Raw genomic sequence first — 17,187 nt, 5'->3', positions numbered from 1 at the left:
GCCCCCGACTCGTATGCTGCGATTCTGGCAGAGTTTCCGGAGCTGCTCGTCCAACGTTTTGACACGCCTTCGGCTAAGCACGGTGTGGTCCATCACATCCGCACCGAAGGCCCTCCCGTTTTCGCTCGGGCCAGGAGACTACCGCCAGATAAACTGGTGGTGGCAAGGGCGGAGTTCAGGAAAATGGAGGAAATGGGAATTGTCCGTCAGTCTGACAGCCCGTGGGCCTCGCCGTTACACATGGTCTCAAAAGCATCTGGGGGGTGGAGACCATGTGGCGATTATCGGCGTCTCAATGCTGTCACCACGGCTGATCGCTACCTCATACCGCACCTACAGGATTTTTCATCTGGGCTGGAAGGAGCGGTGGTGTTTTCCAAAATCGATTTGGTGCGAGGATACCATCAGATTCCGGTGCGACCGGAGGACATACAGAAAACTGCAACAATTACTCCGTTCGGGTTGTTTGAATGGTTGCGTATGCCTTTCGGTTTAAAGAACGCGGCACAGGCTTTCCAGCGACTGATGGACCGCGTGGGCCGGGGTTTACCGTTTTTGTTTATTTATTTAGACGACATCCTGGTAGCCAGCCCCTCTGTGCAGGAACACCAGGCCCATTTGCGGACCGTGTTCCAGCGGCTCCAAGACCACGGGCTCATAATCCAACCCTCCAAATGTCAATTCGGCCTTCCTGCTCTTGATTTTCTAGGGCACAGAATTACCCCTGCCGGCGCCTCCCCTTTGCCCGAAAAGGTGGAGGCTATCCGGGCATTTCCTAGGCCCACCACAGTAAAAGGGCTACAGGAGTTCGTAGGTATGGTTAATTTCTACCATAGGTTCGTTCCGGCAGCTGCGCGAGTCATGCGCCCACTCTTCCAATGCCTTGCAGGGAATCCGGTAGAGTTGTTGTGGTCCCCGACCGCTGAGTCGGCTTTTACAGCAGCTAAGGCAGCCTTGGCAGATGCCACCATGTTGGTCCATCCGAGCCCCTCCGCCCCCACGGCCCTGACGGTTGACGCCTCTGACGTGGCGTTGGGCGGGGTTCTGGAGCAGCAGGTCGGTGGCCGTTGGCAGCCTTTGGCGTTTTTCAGCCGGCAACTAAATTCGGCCGAGCTGAAGTATAGCGCATTTGACCGAGAGCTTCTGGCTCTCTATTTAGCTGTTCGTCATTTCAGGTACTTCCTCGAGGGCCGCCCATTTGTGGCCTTTACGGACCACAAACCATTAACATTTGCTTTTTTGAAATTGTCTGACCCATGGTCGGCCCGCCAGCAGCGGCACCTGACTGCTATCTCCGAATTTACCACCGATGTCCGTCATGTCGCGGGTAAGCTTAATGCCGTTGCTGACGCCCTGTCTAGACCTGCTTTTTCCCCTATTTCGGCGGTGGACTGCGGAGTGGATCCCCAGGAGCTTGCGGAGGCACAGCTTCTGGCGGATACCATTTCGGCTTACCGGTCCACCACTTCGGGATTGAAGTTGGCCCAGGTAGCTTGTGGGTCGGCGGGGACAAAAGTCTGGTGCGATGTTTCTCTTCCCCGTCCCAGGCCGGTAGTACCGCCCTCCCTTCAGCGCCGGGTTTTCGATGCCATTCATGGGCTGGCGCACCCGTCCATCCGCTCCACCTCTGCCTTGGTAGTAGTGAGGTTTGTCTGGCATGGCCTACGGAAACAGGTAGCGGGGTGGGCACGTTCCTGCGTGCCCTGTCAGACCGCTAAAGTCCAGCGCCACGTCCAGCCCCCCGTACAGGATTTCGAGGTCCCGGCTGTTCGTTTTTTCCACATCCACGTGGATTTGGTCGGGCCCTTGCCTTCCTCCCGGGGCTACACCCACCTCCTCACGGTGGTGGATCGGTTCACCCGGTGGCCAGAGGCTTTCCCATTGTTTGATATTTCGTCAGCGTCTTGTGCTAGGACTTTGGCCCTTCATTGGGTAGCTCGTTTCGGGGTCCCGGCAGTTATTACCACTGACAGAGGGCCACAGTTCACTTCATCCCTCTGGGCCGCGCTTGCAGAACTGTACGGGTCCAAGTTACAACCCACGACTGCATATCACCCCCAGGCAAATGGACTCGTAGAAAGGTTCCACCGCCAACTTAAGGCGTCCCTCAGTGCAAGGCTTGAAGGCCCGGACTGGGTAGACCAGCTCCCTTGGGTTCTGTTGGGCATCCGGACTGCTCCCAAGCTATATCTCGGTGCGTCGTCCGCAGAACTAGTATATGGCTCGACACTTCGAGTACCCGGAGATCTGTTTCCGGACCCTTCAGACCAGCTGCCTACAGTCCCATCAGTGTTAGCGTCTCTCCGGGAACGGGTGGGCTCCCTGGCTCCAGTTCCGACTTCACGTCATGGGTGTCCCATGGTACATGAACCGCCTTCCCTGAAGGACTGTGAGTTCGTTTTTCTGCGAAAAGATTCCCATCGCGCCCCGTTGCAGAGGGTCTATCAAGGGCCGTTCCGGGTTTTGCGTAAGGGAACGGCTACCTTCACCTTAGACATGGGCGGCAAGAGTGAGCTCGTCTCGGTGTCCCGGCTAAAACCTGTCCTGGATCAACCAGTCCTGGTCGGTCAAACCCCTAGGAGAGGCCGACCTCCGTTAGTTCCGCTCAGTCCAGGACCCCCCGTTCCGACAGTCCCTCCAGGACCCCCCGTTCCGGCAGCTCCTCCAGGACCCCCCGTTCCGGCAGCTCCTCCAGGACCCCCCGTTCCGGTAGTTCCTCCAGGACCTCCCGTTCCGGCTGTTCCGCCAAGTCCGGAACCCCCGGCTCCTGTGGTTCAGGCTGTCCCTCTCCGTACTCGTTATGGTCGCGAAATCCGGCTCCCTGCTAGGTTCTGCACCTCGGGTTCTGGGGGGGGTCATGTAGCGACCATAGAGAATGGTCCAGGTCGTCGAACCCTCGGATTGGCCAGCGAGGTCACGTGGGAACGCGACCATGGGGATTGGTCCAGGGAGCGACATCGCTGATTGGCCAGCGATGTCAGGTGCGCGTTTGGCGCCCGATTTAGTCAGTTCGGCGAAGTCTTCAAGGAAGAAAGTAAGTTTGTAATGGTTGTCCTTTACCTTGTTGTTTAACTCTGTATTCGAATATTGCGGCTGCAATAAACTTCTTCTACAACCAACAAGTTTCGGACTCGCCATAACACAATACAATACAATACAATATATCTTTATTGTCATTGTACAGGCTACAACGAGATTGGGAATGTGCCTCCCATACGATGCAATAAATTAATTAGCTAGTCAGTATTCATTTAAACAACCCAATGAAACAAATTGTAACAGTTTTAAAACAGAATAAAGTGCAAGTAGATCTGTGCCGGATCATTGTGCGATGTGACCATCCGGCTCAGCAGGACCGGTTCATGGCAGCTATGGCCCTGGGGATGAAGCTGTTCCTGAGTCTGGAGGTGCGGGCGTAGAAGGCCTTGTATCGTCTGCCCGATGGTAGAAGTTTGAACAGACTGTTGCAGGGGTGTGAAGAGTCTTTGTGGATGCTGGTGTCTTTTCTGAGGCATCGTGTGTTGTAGATGCCCTCCAAGGCAGTTAGCTGTGTTCCGATAGTCCTCTGAGCTCTATGGACTACCCACTGAAGAGGTTTCCTTTCTGCCTCCGTGCAGCTGAGGTACCACACAGGAATGCCATGTGTTAGGATGCTCTCTATGGTGCAGCGGTAGAAGGTCGTCAGCAGATGTTGGGGTAGACCAGACTTTTTCAGTGTTCTCAGGTAGAAGAGTCGTTGCTGTGCCTTCTTGTCCAGCGCAGCAGTGTTATTGGACCATGTGAGGTCCTCCGAAATGTGAGTGCCCAGAAACGTGAAGCTGGACACTCTCTCCACACTGTCCCCGTTGATAAAGATCGGGGCGTATTCCCCGTTGTGTGACCTACGGAAGTTGATGATCAGCTCCTTGGTCTTGGTGGCATTTTACAGTGCTTTGACACATGATAAGGGAATAACTTTAGTGCAAGGAAAACCCAGCAAAGTCTGACCAGGGACATCAAAGAGGTAGATAGTTCAAGTTCATAGGTTGTAGGAGCAGAATTAGGCCATTCTGCCCATCAAGTCTATCCCACCATTCCATCATTGCTGATCAATCTTCGCTCTCAACCCCATTCTCCTGCTTTTTCACCATAACCCTTGACACCCGCACTAATCAATCTCCACCTTAAAAATATCCACAGACTTCTGTGGCAATGAATTTAACAGATTCCCACCCTCTGACTAAAGAAATTCCTCCTCACCTCCATTCTATATACACGTCCTTTTATTCTGAGGCTGTGGCCTCTGGTCCTAAACTCTCCCACTAGTGGAAACATCCTCTCCACATCCATTCTATCCAGGCCTTTCACTATTCGGTGAGTTGTACCCATCCTGGCGTTGCCATAGATATCCCTCAACAACCCGCATGACAGAGGCTGGGCCTAAGTTGAACAGCACAGTGGTGCAGCTGGTGGAGCTGCTGCCTCACAGCACCAGAAACACGGGTTCGATCCTGACCTTGGGTGCTGTCAGTGTGGAGCTTGTGCATTTCTCTGTTTCACTGAGCCACAGATTCATAGAGTGTGGAAGCAGGTCCTTCAGTGCAATTTCCCTACCGTGATCGTGTGCGTTTCGTACGGGTTCTCCAGTTTATCCTCCCACATTAAAAAAGAAGAGTGAATTTTTAGGTCAATTGGCCTCTAAAAATTGCCCCTAATGTGGGGTGAGTGGATAAGAAAGCGAGACAGTCATAGAATCGCACAGCATAGAAACAGTACTTCAGCCCAACTTGCCCACACCAGCCGACATGTCCCACCTACACTAGTCCCACGTTGCTGCGTTTGGCCCATATTCCTCTAAACCTGTCCTATCCACGTACCTGTATTAATGTTTCTTAAACTTTGCGATAGTGCCTGCCTCAACTTCCTCCTCCAGCAAATCGGTCCATACACTCACTGCTCTTTGTGTGAAAAATTACGCCTCCGGTTCCTATTTTCCTCGCACCTTAAACCTATGTCCTATGTCCTCTGGTTTTCGAACTTAAACCTATGTCCTCTGGCTTCTCGAGATAAACTAGAACACGTGTGAATAGATGATCGATGGTCAGTGTGGAATCAGTGGGCCAAAGAGCAACAATGGCCTGTATCACTGTTAGTTTTTTGCATGTCTTTCATCCATCGTTCTATTGCTTTCGACATCATCATCTATGACTCTCGTTTCCCTTTCGCGTGTCTTTCGGGCCTCGACTTGAAAAAAGTCACCCGTTCCTTCTCTCCAGCCGGTCCCACTGAGTTACACCAGCTTTTTGTGTCTACCTTCAGTTTAAAACCAGCATCTGCAGTTCCTTCCTACACATTTGGTCTGCCCCACTGCAAAATCTCCTCAAGGTATGCCTACTTTGAAGAAGGTAGACACAAAATGCTGGAGTAACTCAGCGGGTCAGGCAGCATCTCAGGAGAGAAGGAATGGGTGACGTTTCGGGTCGACACCCTTCTTCAGACTGACCCAAAACGTCACCCATTCTTCAGGGTCTCGACCCGAAATGTCACCCATTCCTTCTGTCCTGAGATGCTGCCCGACCAGCTGAGTTACTCCAGCATTTTGTGTCTACCTTCGATTTAAACCAGCATCTGCAGTTTTTTTTCCTACTTTGAAGAGGTTCTTCTCCTGTCTCCGACGAGAGTTCTGCAACATCCTCTCTTGCTCCACCCCCTCTGTGATTCCTCCTGTTCTCCCACTCTAGGCTCATCCAACAAACAGCGAGCAATGGGCTGTTTCCGTTATCATCGTCACTTTTTTGCATATCTTTCATTCATTGTTTTATATTTCTTTACTACATCATCGTCTATAGCTCTTGTTTCCCTTTCCCATGACCTTAACTCTGAAGAAGGGTCTCGACCCAATTCTCCCGCCTTCTCCCCGTAACCTCTGACACCTGTACTAATCCGGAATCTATCTATCTCTGGCTTAAAAATATCTACTGACTTGGCCTCCACAGCCCTCTGTGGCAAATAATTCCACAGATTCACCAGCCTCTGACTGAAGAAAATTCTCCTCATCTCCTTCCTAAAAGAACGCTCTTTAATTCTAAGGCTATGTCCTCTAGTCCTAGACTCTCCCACTAGTAGAAACATCCTCTCCACATTTACTCTATCCAAGCCTTTAACTATACTGTACGTTTCAATGAGGTCCCCTCTCATTCTTCTAAACTACAACAAGTACAGGCCCATTGCCGACAAACGCTCAGGAAGAGTCTCGACTCGAAACGTCACCCACTCCTTCTCTCCAGAGATGCTGCCTGACCCACTGAGTTACTCTAGCATTTTGTGACTACAAATGCTCATCATAAGTTAACCTACTCATTCCTGGGTTCATTCTTGTAAACCTCCTCTGGACCCTCTCCAGAGCCCAGCACATCCTTCCTCAGATATGGGGTCCAAAATTGCTCACAATATTCCAAATGTGACCTTACCAGCGCCTTATGGAGCCTTGGCATTACGTCCCTGTTTTTGTATGCAAGCCCTCTTGAAATAAATGCGAGCATTGAGTTTGCTTTCTTTACTACTGATTCGTGTCCCCCTCCCCCCCACCCACCCACCCCCCGCCCCTCTCTGGGCCCCTGTTTGTTTTCCGATGTCCCCTCCATACCGAGTAACTCTATGTTCTTGGAATTCATCACACCCCCACCCCCCGCCCGACCCCCGCACGCTGGGTCCCTCTTTGATCAGAAACATGGACAAGGTTGAGCAAGAACTCAATGAAGCCCCCTGTACTAATGGACCAAATGTGGACAGGTAGCATGCAGCAAACCCTTGGGGCACTCGGGTTCATGGGTCCATGAAGAATGTTAATGCCTACCTTATTCCATACATCCAGGTGGCACTCAAAGACCCCTGGCATCTCACCCACTTGCTGCCCACATTCCCAGCTATGATGGAGTGACATCTTCTGAGTGGAGCTACCTACCGAGTTCCGTGATTGGATTATGGCTACAAACTTAACTACATCCATGATCCACGCTTCAGGTCCTGAGCCCTGAGTGTATTTCTTAAAAAGACCCAGTGTGGTACAGATGTATCTCTACATAGAGTAACTCAGCGGGTCAGGCAGCATGTCTGCAGAACATGGATAGGTGACGTTTCAGGTCGGAACCTTTTTTTGGTTTAGAGATACAGCGCTGAAACAGGCCCCTCGGCCCACCGAGTCCACACCGACCAGCGATCCCCGCACACTAACGATACCCCAGGGACAATTTACACCAGCCAATTATTAATTACCAATTTTATTATTAACCCACAAACCTATACGTCTTTGGAGTGTTGGGAGGAAACCGAAGATGTCGGAGGAAACCCACGCAGGTCACGGGGAGAAGGTACAAACTCCGTACAGACAGATTATTATCTGAATGGTGTCAAGCTCTAAATCTAAAAAAAAAATCTAAAAAAGTTAGAAAAGTTAGTAAAACGAGATCTGGGTGTTCTAGTGCATCAGTCACTGAAAGGAAGCATGCAGGTACAGCAGGCAGTGAAGAAAGCCAATGGAATGTTGGCCTTCATAACAAGAGGAGTTGAGTATAGGAGCAAAGAGGTCCTTCTGCAGTTGTACAGGGCCCTAGTGAGACCGCACCTGGCCTACTGTGTGCAGTTTTGGTCTCCAAATTTGAGGAAGGATATAACCTTGCTATTGAGGGTTATTGAGGGCGTGCAGCGTAGGTTTACTAGGTTAATTCCCGGAATGGCGGGACTGTCATATGTTGAAAGACTGGAGAGGCTAGGCTTGTATACACTGGAATTTAGAAGGATGACAGGGGATCTTATCGAAACATATAAGATTATTAATGGGTTGGATGTTCCCAATGTTGGGGGAGTCCAGAACCAGGGGCCACAGTTTAAGAATAAGGGGTAGGCCATTTAGAACGGAGATGAAGAAAAACTTTTTCAGTCAGAGAGTTGTAAATCTGTGGAATTCACTGCCTCAGAAGGCAGTGGAGGCCAATTCTCTGAATGCATTCAAGAGAGAGCTAGATAGAGCTCTTAAGGATAGCGGTATGGGGAGAAGGCAGGAACGGGGTACTGATTGAGAATGATCAGCCATGATCACATTGAATGGTGGTGCTGGCTCGAAGGGCCGAATGGCCTACTCCTGCACCTATTGTCTATTGTCTATTGTCACCCGTAGTCTGGATAGAACCCGGGTCTGCTGCAGGAGCTGTAAGGCAGCAATTCTACCGCTGCGCCACCGTGCAACCCACTTTCTTCAGACATATTGGTGTTCCTTTAAGAACTGAGTGTAAATTAAGTGTCTAAACTTTGTTTCAACATTTTAAATGAAGATGTATGAAGGAGATCGTAAAAAGCCCCCAACTGCTTTTACTGAATATCTATTGTCTACTTAATCTAGAGTCCTTCCTGTAAGCATACATATTTCCTGTAATATTTCTCCCACCACAGACTGTACGTTTCTGGCACAAGCTGATTAACGTAAATTATTGTGATAACAATTATATCGTAAAAACATTTGGATGGTATATTCTCGAGAAAATATATCAGGGCCAGCAGAAACATTCTTAAACATTTCACACTGATATCTCAGTAGAGCTTCTGCAGAAGGTTCTCGACCCGAAACGTCACCCATTCCTTCTCTCCGGAGTTGCTGCCTGTCCCGCTGAGTTACTCCAGCATTTTGTGTCTATCTTCGATTTAAACCAGCATCTGCAGTTCCTTCCTACACAAAGTTAGACCTTCTGTCATCCACATGCTCACTTTTAGTTGATAGGTTTTTAAGTTCATAAGGGATAGGAGCAGTGTTAGGCCATTCGGCCCATCAAGACTACTGTGCCATTCAATCATGGCTGATCTTAGGCGAGTCCAGAACCAGGGGACACAGTCTTAGAATAAAGGGGAGGCCATTTAAAACTGAGGTGAGAAAAAACGTTTTCACCCGGAGAGTTGTGAATTTGTGGAATTCTCTGCCGCAGAGGGCAGTGGAAGCCAAATCACTGGATGGATTTAAGAGAGAGTTAGATAGAGCTCTAGGGACTAATGGAATCGAGGGATATGGGGAGAAGGCAGGCACGGGTTTTTGATTGGGGACGATCAGCCATGATCACAATGAATGGTGGTGCTAGCTCGAAGAGCCGAATGGCCTCCTCCTGCACGTATTTTCTATGTTTCTATGTTTCTATCTATCTCTCCCTCTCAACCTCGTTCTCCTGCCTTCTCCCCATAATCCCTGACCCCTGTGCTAATCAAGAATCTATCTCTGACTTAAAAATATCCATTGACTTGGCCTCCACAGCCTTCTGTGGCAATGAATTCCACAGATTCACCACCTCCCAATTGTAACAATATAGCTGTGAATTAACCCGGCATTTGCGAAGAATGGACAACATCGGAGTCATTTGGCTCAACAGTGCTATGAGACCATCTATATTCCTCATGAACATTTACCCATCGCTCTTTTCATCTAAATCTGCCATTCACATTACTTCTATATGTCTCTCCAATATCTTCATGGATTTCCTTTAATTTTCCTCCCCAATTATTCCTTGTGGGTGGCTGCATCAGTTTGGAGTTTACAGATATAGTGTAGAAACAGGCCCATCGGCCCACTTGAGTCCATGCAGACCAGCAATCACCTGTACACTAGCTCCAGAGGCTTTTAGATAGGCACATGGTAGTGCAGGAAAAAGGGGGATGTGCGTCATGTGCACGCGGACGAGATTGGTTTAATTTAGTTTTGTTTAGTTTTGAGATACAACACCTTTACAGGCTGTTGTGACCAGCTGCAGCTGGGACTATAAAATATAAAATGGCGCCAAAATGGTGCCTCTCGCATATGGACCCTGCGGCACGGTGGCGCAGAGGTAGAGTTGCTGCCTTACAGCGAATGCAGCGCCGGAGACCCGGGTTCGATCCTGACTACGGGTGCTGTCTGTACGGAGTTTGCACGTTCTCCCCGTGACCTGCGTGGGTTTTCTCCGAGATCTTCGGTTTCCTCCCACACTCCAAAGACGTACAGCTATGTAGGTTAATTGGCTTGGTCAATGTAAAGATCGTCCTTAGTGTGCGTAGGATAGTGTTAGTGTGCGGGGATCGCAGGTCGGCGTGGACCCGGTGGGATGAAGGGCCTGTTTCCGCGCTGTATCTCTAAACTAAACTAAATTAAAGACTCGGTGGGCTGCTTAGTTTAGTTTAGTTTAGTTTAGAGATACAGTGCGGAAACAGGCCCTTCGGCCCACCAAGTTCGCGTCGACCAGCGATCGACCAGCGATCACCGCACATTAACACTATCCAGCCTCCTCCCACACGAGGGACAATTTGCATTTATACCAATATTAACCAACGTCTTTAGAGTGTGGGAGGAAACCGAAGATCTCGGAGAAAACCCACACAGGTCACGGGGAGAACGTACAAACTCTGTTCTGACAGCACCCGCTGTTGGGATCGAACCCGGGTCTCTGGCGCTGTAAGCGCTGTAAGGCAGCAACTCTACCGCTGCGCCTGGTGCCATCGCAACAACCTGGAGCTCCATGCTCTTAAGACAGTGGAACTAATCGTGGACTTTAGGAGAGCTCCCCCTCCCCTCCCCCCACTCACCATCAACAACACCACAGTCACATCTGTGGAGTCATTTAAGTTCCTTGGAACCATCATCTCCAGGGACCTTAAATGGGGGTCCACCATCTACTCCACAGTCAAAAAGGCCCAACAGAGGATGTACTTCCTGCGGCAACTGAGGAAACACAATCTGCCACAGGCAATGATGGTCCAGTTTTATACTGCCATCATAGAGTCTGTCCTCAGCTTCTCCATCATGGTCTGGTTTGGCTCAGCCACCAAGCATGACATCCGGAGGCTGCAGCACATCTTTCGATCAGCCGAGAAGGTTGTTGGCTGCAACCTTCCCCCCATTGACGAACTGTACACTGCAAGGGCCAGGAAGCGAGCGGGCAAGATCATCTCTGACCCCTCTCACCCTGGCCACAAACTCTTTGAAGCACTTCTGTCTGGAAGGCAACTCCGGACTGTCAAAGCAGCCACAGACAGACATAAAAACAGCTTTTTTTCCCATGAGCAGTAGCTCTACTCAACAGCCAAAAGTCTGTAGCCTCCTTTTGCTCTGGTATTTTATTTCATTCTTCACATGTTTAAATTATTAATGTTTTACTTTTAATTGGTTACTGTATGTCATGTTGTTACTTGTGAGCAAAGCACCAAGGCAAATTCCTCGTATGTATACATACTTGGCTAATAAAAGTTATTCAATTATTCAATCCAATTAATGGCCCGCTGAGTGCGTTAGCATCGAGTTCAGCAATTGAAACACACAGGAAATGTTGGCCAATTTGCATGATCATCCGTGCAAGGAGGAAACAATTATGAAATATGGGTTGTCGGAAAATAAAGTTCTCAGTTCCCTGCAACCATCTATGGAGGGGAGTGTTGAAAACCTCAGATATTAAGTTACCCCCCAGATTCTTATTAAATCTTTCTCCCAGTTAGGAAAAATGAAACATACAGATCCTCTTGTGCAGAGGAGCATGCAGTAGAACTGTTCAGCTCTCTGCAATGGATGCAATGTAAGAAGCAGGAGAGGACAGAGACGAAACAGGGATGTAATGCTGAGGCTCTATAAGGCGCTGGTCAGGCCGCATTTGGAGTACTGCGAGCAAATTTGGGCCCCATATCTGAGGAAGGATGTGCTGGCTCTGGAGAGGGTCCAGAGGAGGTTTACAAGAATGATTCCAGAAATGAGTGGGTTGGCATACGATGAGCGGTTGACAGCACTGGGCCTGTACTCACTGGAGGGTAAGGGGGGGACCTCATTGAAACTTACAGAATAATGAAAGGCATAGATAGAGTGGATGTGGAAAGGACGTTTCCACTGGTGGGAGAGTCTAGGACCAGAGGTCAAAGCCTCAGAATTAAAGGGCGCTCTTTCAGAAAGGAGGTGAGGAGGAACTTCTTTAGTCAGAGGGTAGTTAATCTGTGGAACTGATTGCCACAGAGGGCTGTGGAGGCCAAGTCAGTGGATATTTTTAAGGCAGAGATAGACATATTCTCGATTAAAAAGGGTGTCAAGGGTAATGGGGAAATGGGTTTGAGAGGCAGAGATCAGCCATGATTGAATAGCGGAGTAGACTCGATGGACCAAATGGCCTAATTCTACTCCTATAACTTGTGAACTTGTGAAGATACAGTGGTGGAATAGCTCAGTGCATCAGGCAGCATCTAAGGAAAACATAGATAGCCAACGTGTCGGGTCGAGACCCTTCTTCAGACTGATTCTTGGGAGGTGGGGGGAAGGGGGGGGTAGAAAAATCTGGGACAGAGGAGGGGCAGGACAAAGTTGTAGTAATAGATCAACAGTGTAGGAAGGAACTGCAGATGTTGGTTCACACCAAAGATAGACACAAAAAGCTGGAGTAACTCAGCGGGTCAGGCAACATCTCTGGAGAAAAGGAATAGGTGACGTTTCAGTTCAAGACCCTTCTTCATTGTCAGGGGAGAGGGAAACGAGAGATATAGAAGGTACATGGAACAAATAAAAGAAAGCCACGCAAAAAGCAACGATGATCAAGGAAAGGTTGAGCCCACAATGGTCAATTGTTGGCTGTGGAGAAGGTGGTAACGAGTTACACCGACTGTGAAACTCAACAGGACAACAGTGAAACTAGTACGATGACTAGGGTGGGAGGGGGGGGGGGGGAGGGGGGCTATAAGGCAGATGGTTGGACAAAGAGCAGAGATGAAAAGACAGAATGTGTGAGACAAAAGGATTGCAGAGCTGCAAATTGTGAAGCTGGAGGAAGGAATGTAGGTGGAAAAGGAGGGGGAAGGGAAAAACAGGTGGTAGTCCAGGTGTGGCACAAGGGGGGGGGGGGCGGGAAGAAGAGGAGGGGAGTTATATCGGGAAAGAAGACAGAGAGAGCGTTATGCAGTTACCTAAGATGGGAGAATTGTGGGCGGCATGGTGGCGCAGCGGTAGAGTGGCTGCCTTACAGCGAATGCAGCGCCGGAGACTCAGGTTCGATCCTGACTACGGGCGCCGTCTGTACGGAGTTTGTAAGTTCTCCCCATGACCTGCGTGGGTTTTCTCCGAGATCTTCGGTTTCCTCCCACACTCCAAAGACGTACAGGTATGTAGGTTAATTGGCTGTGCAAATGTAAAAATAAAAATTGTCCCTAGGGTGTGCAGGATAGTGTTAATGTGCGGGGATCGCTGGGCGGCGCGGACCCGGAGGGCCGAAGGGCCTGTTTCCGCCCTGTGTCTCTAAATCTAAAAATCTAATTCAATGTTCATACCGTTGGATAGTAAGCAAAACGGATCAGGTAATGTGGGCTAATGTTGCTGATTCATTACATCCTGTGGTTTGAGCAGTTGGCATTGTGCCTGCCTCGGCCCTCACATCCTCTGCAACCTCAGCAGGTGGCCAGATCTCACTGACAAAGCACTCCATCAATTCCCTTTCATCCGCCCACATAAAATGATCTGTGAGATCCTGCACGGTGGCGCAGCGGTGGAGTTGCCGCCTCACAGCGCCAGAGACCCCGGGTTCAATCCCGACTCCGGCTGCTGTCTGTACAGAGTTTGGGTACGTTCTCCCTGGGACCCGCGTGGGTTTTCCCAGCAGGGGGCCACACAGTCTAAGAACAAAGGGGAGGCCATTTAAAAATAGATGAGGTGAGAAGAAACTTTTTCACCCAGAGAGTCATGAATTTGTGGCGTCCTCTGCCACAGAAGGCAGTGGAGGCCAATTCTCTGAATGCATTCAAGAGAGAGCTGGATAGAGCTCTTAAGGATCGCGGAGTCAGGGGGCATGGGGAGAAGACAGGAATGGGGTACTGATTGGGAATGATCAGCCATGATCACATTGAATGGTGGTGCTGGCTCGAAAGGCCGAATGGCCTCCTCCTGCACCTATTGTCTATTGTCTATTGTCTAAGAGACTTTTTCACCCAGAGAGTCGCGAATTTGTGGAATTCTCTGCCACAGAAGGCAGCGGAGGCCAATTCACTGGATGAATTTAAAAGAGAGTTAGATAGAGCTCTCGGGGCTAGCGGAACCAAGAGATATGGGGAGAAGGCAGGCACAGGGTACTGACTGTGGATGATCAGCCATGATCACGATGAATGGCGCTGCTGGCTCGAAGAGCCAAATGGCCTCCTCCTGCACCTATTGTCTATGTTTCTGTGTTTCTCCGGGTGTCCGGTTTCCTCCCTCACCCCAAAGATGTACAGGGTTTGTAGGGTAAGTGGGTTCTGTAAATTGTAAATTTGTCCCTGGTGCGTAGGATACTGTTAGTGTACGGGGTGATCGCTGGTCGGTGCGGACTCGATGGGCCGAATGGTCCGTTTCCATGCTGTATCTGGAAAGTCTAAAGTCTAGTTTAGAGGGATAAGAGGCCAAGCTTGGACAAATGGGAACAGCTAAGATAGGACATCTTGGTCGGCATGGATGAGTTGGGCCGAAAGGCCAGTTTCCATGCTGTATAAACCCCATAACCAATGGAGGGAGAATTTGAAAAATATCTATATACTAAAACCCTCGTTTGTTTGTTTGTACGTTCCTGAACTACAGCCAAAATGGTACACGATAGCGCGACAATTTTAGGCCCACTTTACTCACCACCGTCCCTTTGGTGCTAATGGAAGAAGTTTCATTGAAATCGGTGTTATATTTTTAATGTTATTCACATTTTAAAGTGTAAATTTATCTCCTAGGGAGGGAGGGGTGAGGAGGGAGGATAAGGGGGGTTGAGGGGATGGAGTGGGGGGGGAGGGGGAGGGGAGGGGGAGGGAGGGGGGGAGGGGAGGGGGAGGGGGGGTAGGGTGAGGGAGGGGGGAGGGAGGGGGGGGGGAAGGAGAGGGTGCTGCACCAATGCAGGAGAGGTTTGGGCCCAACGGGTCCACTTGGTCTAGTAGAGACATAAAACCAGAGACAGATTCTGCTCTTATTTTTCTGATCTTTCGGTTTACTCCATTGTCCTTTTATTAATGACATAAATTTAAAAAACACAAACTCAGCCTTATTTCAATAATATCAAAACATCATCTATACAATTGATATGATACATGAGACATAAACATAATTGAAGCAGCATTGACAGTCACCAACAGTCAGAATGTAATGCATAGACACAATACAAAATAAGCAAACTATTAATAAATGAAAGATAATGTAAGAACACAGGAGGAACCAAGTGTCCATTCAGCCCTTCCTGTTCACCCTGTCATTGATCTTCCTTCCAAACTATATACAGTTCTTCATAAATATTAATAATGTATGTGAGATAGACACAAAATGGTGAAGTAACTCAGTGGGTCAGGTAGCATCTCTGGAGAAACCAAGTAAGTGATCTTTAGGGTCGGAACCCTTCTTCAGACTGAAAGTAGAGGTCGGGGGTGGGGGGGAAGAATAAACTGCATGCAAGAAAGGGCCAGAACTCATCCTTTCCCCTCCCCTGTATACCCCCCCCCCCCACCCCCCCACCATTGCTTTCCATCTGAAGGGTTCCGATCCAAAATTCGCCTATTCCTTTCCTCTGGAGATGCTGATGGGCCAAACGCAGGCAGGTGGGACTGGTGTGGATGGGACATGTTGGTCGTTGTGGGCAAGTTAAGCCGAAGGGTCTGTTTCCACACTGTATGACTCCATGATTCTTCGCAGCCTGACCCGCTGAGTTACTCCAGCATTTTATGTCTATCTTCTGTGTAAATCAGCATTTGCAGCTCTCTCCTATGCAATAATGTATCAGAATTGCTCTGCATATTCCCTTTGTAAACAGAGCCGATCAAAGGGAGACATTGGCTCCCAATTTGTACGAGTTTCATTGGTTTGGGGAAGATTACTTCACACAAAATAGATGGAGCGAGTCAACATATCAGGATTTCAAAGCTGTTCAAAGTTTAAAATAGAATCTTTATTTGGAGATCCTTAAAATGTATGGAGTATGTTCTTGTCTGAAGATGGGTTCGACCCAAAATGATCATCTGAGTTACTCCAGCACTTTGTGGTCTTTTTCCCATGTTCTCAGGTTGGTTAATGGAGGTAATCGGATGTAACATTGACGGGGAAAGGTGGATAATTCATATGTTCATATGTTTCTAGAAGCAGAATTGGACCATTCGGGCCTTCATGTCTACTCCGCCATTCAATCATTAATGATCTATCTTTCTCTCTCAACCCCATTTTACTGCCTTCTCCCCATACTTGACATCCTTACTAATCAAAAAACCTGTCAATCTCTGCTTTAAAAATGTCCATTGACTTAGCCACAGCAGTCTGCGGCTATGAATTTCACAGATTCACCACTCTCTGACTAAGAAATTCCTCCTCATATTCTTTCTAAAGATACGCCCTTTTATTCGATGGCCTCTGGTCCTAGACTCTCCCACTAGTGGAAACATCCTCTCCACATCCACTCCATCCAGGCCTTTCACTATTTGGTAAGTTTCAATGATGTCCCAACTCATCCTTCTAAACTCCAGCGAGTACAGGCCCAGTGCCTTCAAACGCTGATCATATGTTAACCCACTTACTCCTGGTATCATTGAAATAATTCCCTTAGGCTTATGCCGACTTTATAAATCAGTATCTGCAAGCAAGTCTTCCTCATCCATACTAGGCAGAAACACATGTAGAAATATTGTGTTTCAATACATAAGTGTGCAAAATCATGAGAGGAATAGATCATATAGATGTACAGTAAGAGTAAGAAAATAACTGCAAATGCTGGTACAAATCGAAGGTATTTATTTCACAAAATGCTGGAGTAACTCAGCAGGTCAAGCAGCATCTCAGGAGAATAGGAAGGGTTGACGTTTCGGGTCGAGACTCTTCTTCAGACAGGGTCTCTTGTCCAGGGTAAGGGAATCGAGAACCAGAGGACATAAGTTTAAGGTGAGGGGGGGGGGGGGGGGGGGGGGTGGGGGGAGTAGTAATAGGAACCTGAGCGTAACATTTTGGCACAGAGGGTGGAGGGTGTATGGAACGAGCTGCCAGAGGAGGTAGTTGCGGCTGGGACTATCCCAACGTTTAAGAAACATTTGGACAGGTACATGGATAGGACAGGTTTAGAGGGATATGGGCCAAACGCAGGCAGGTGGACTAGTGCAGATGGGACATGTTGGTCGGTGTGGGCGAGATGGTGGAAGGGCCTGTTTCCACGATGTATAACTCTATGACGCCATGCAGTTTTTTAATCT

General features: G+C 48.9%; 1 protein-coding gene across 1 annotated transcript in view; it reads right to left on the bottom strand.

Moving 5' to 3' along the window:
- Positions 1-12,644, bottom strand: part of asmtl (acetylserotonin O-methyltransferase-like) — a 125,964-nt gene extending 113,320 nt beyond the window's left edge. Inside the window, exon 1 of the mRNA XM_078402061.1 lies at positions 12,641-12,644. The gene's annotated coding sequence lies outside the window, so the exon portion shown is untranslated. The remainder of the gene's footprint in view (positions 1-12,640) is intronic.
- Between the last annotated feature and the right edge of the window lie 4,543 nt (positions 12,645-17,187).

This window comes from Rhinoraja longicauda, chromosome 7 (assembly GCF_053455715.1).
Source record: "Rhinoraja longicauda isolate Sanriku21f chromosome 7, sRhiLon1.1, whole genome shotgun sequence".
In the NCBI taxonomy this organism is placed as follows: domain Eukaryota; kingdom Metazoa; phylum Chordata; class Chondrichthyes; order Rajiformes; family Arhynchobatidae; genus Rhinoraja; species Rhinoraja longicauda.
Note: the sequence above shows the minus strand (reverse complement) of the source record. Positions and strands in the feature narration are given on the sequence as shown.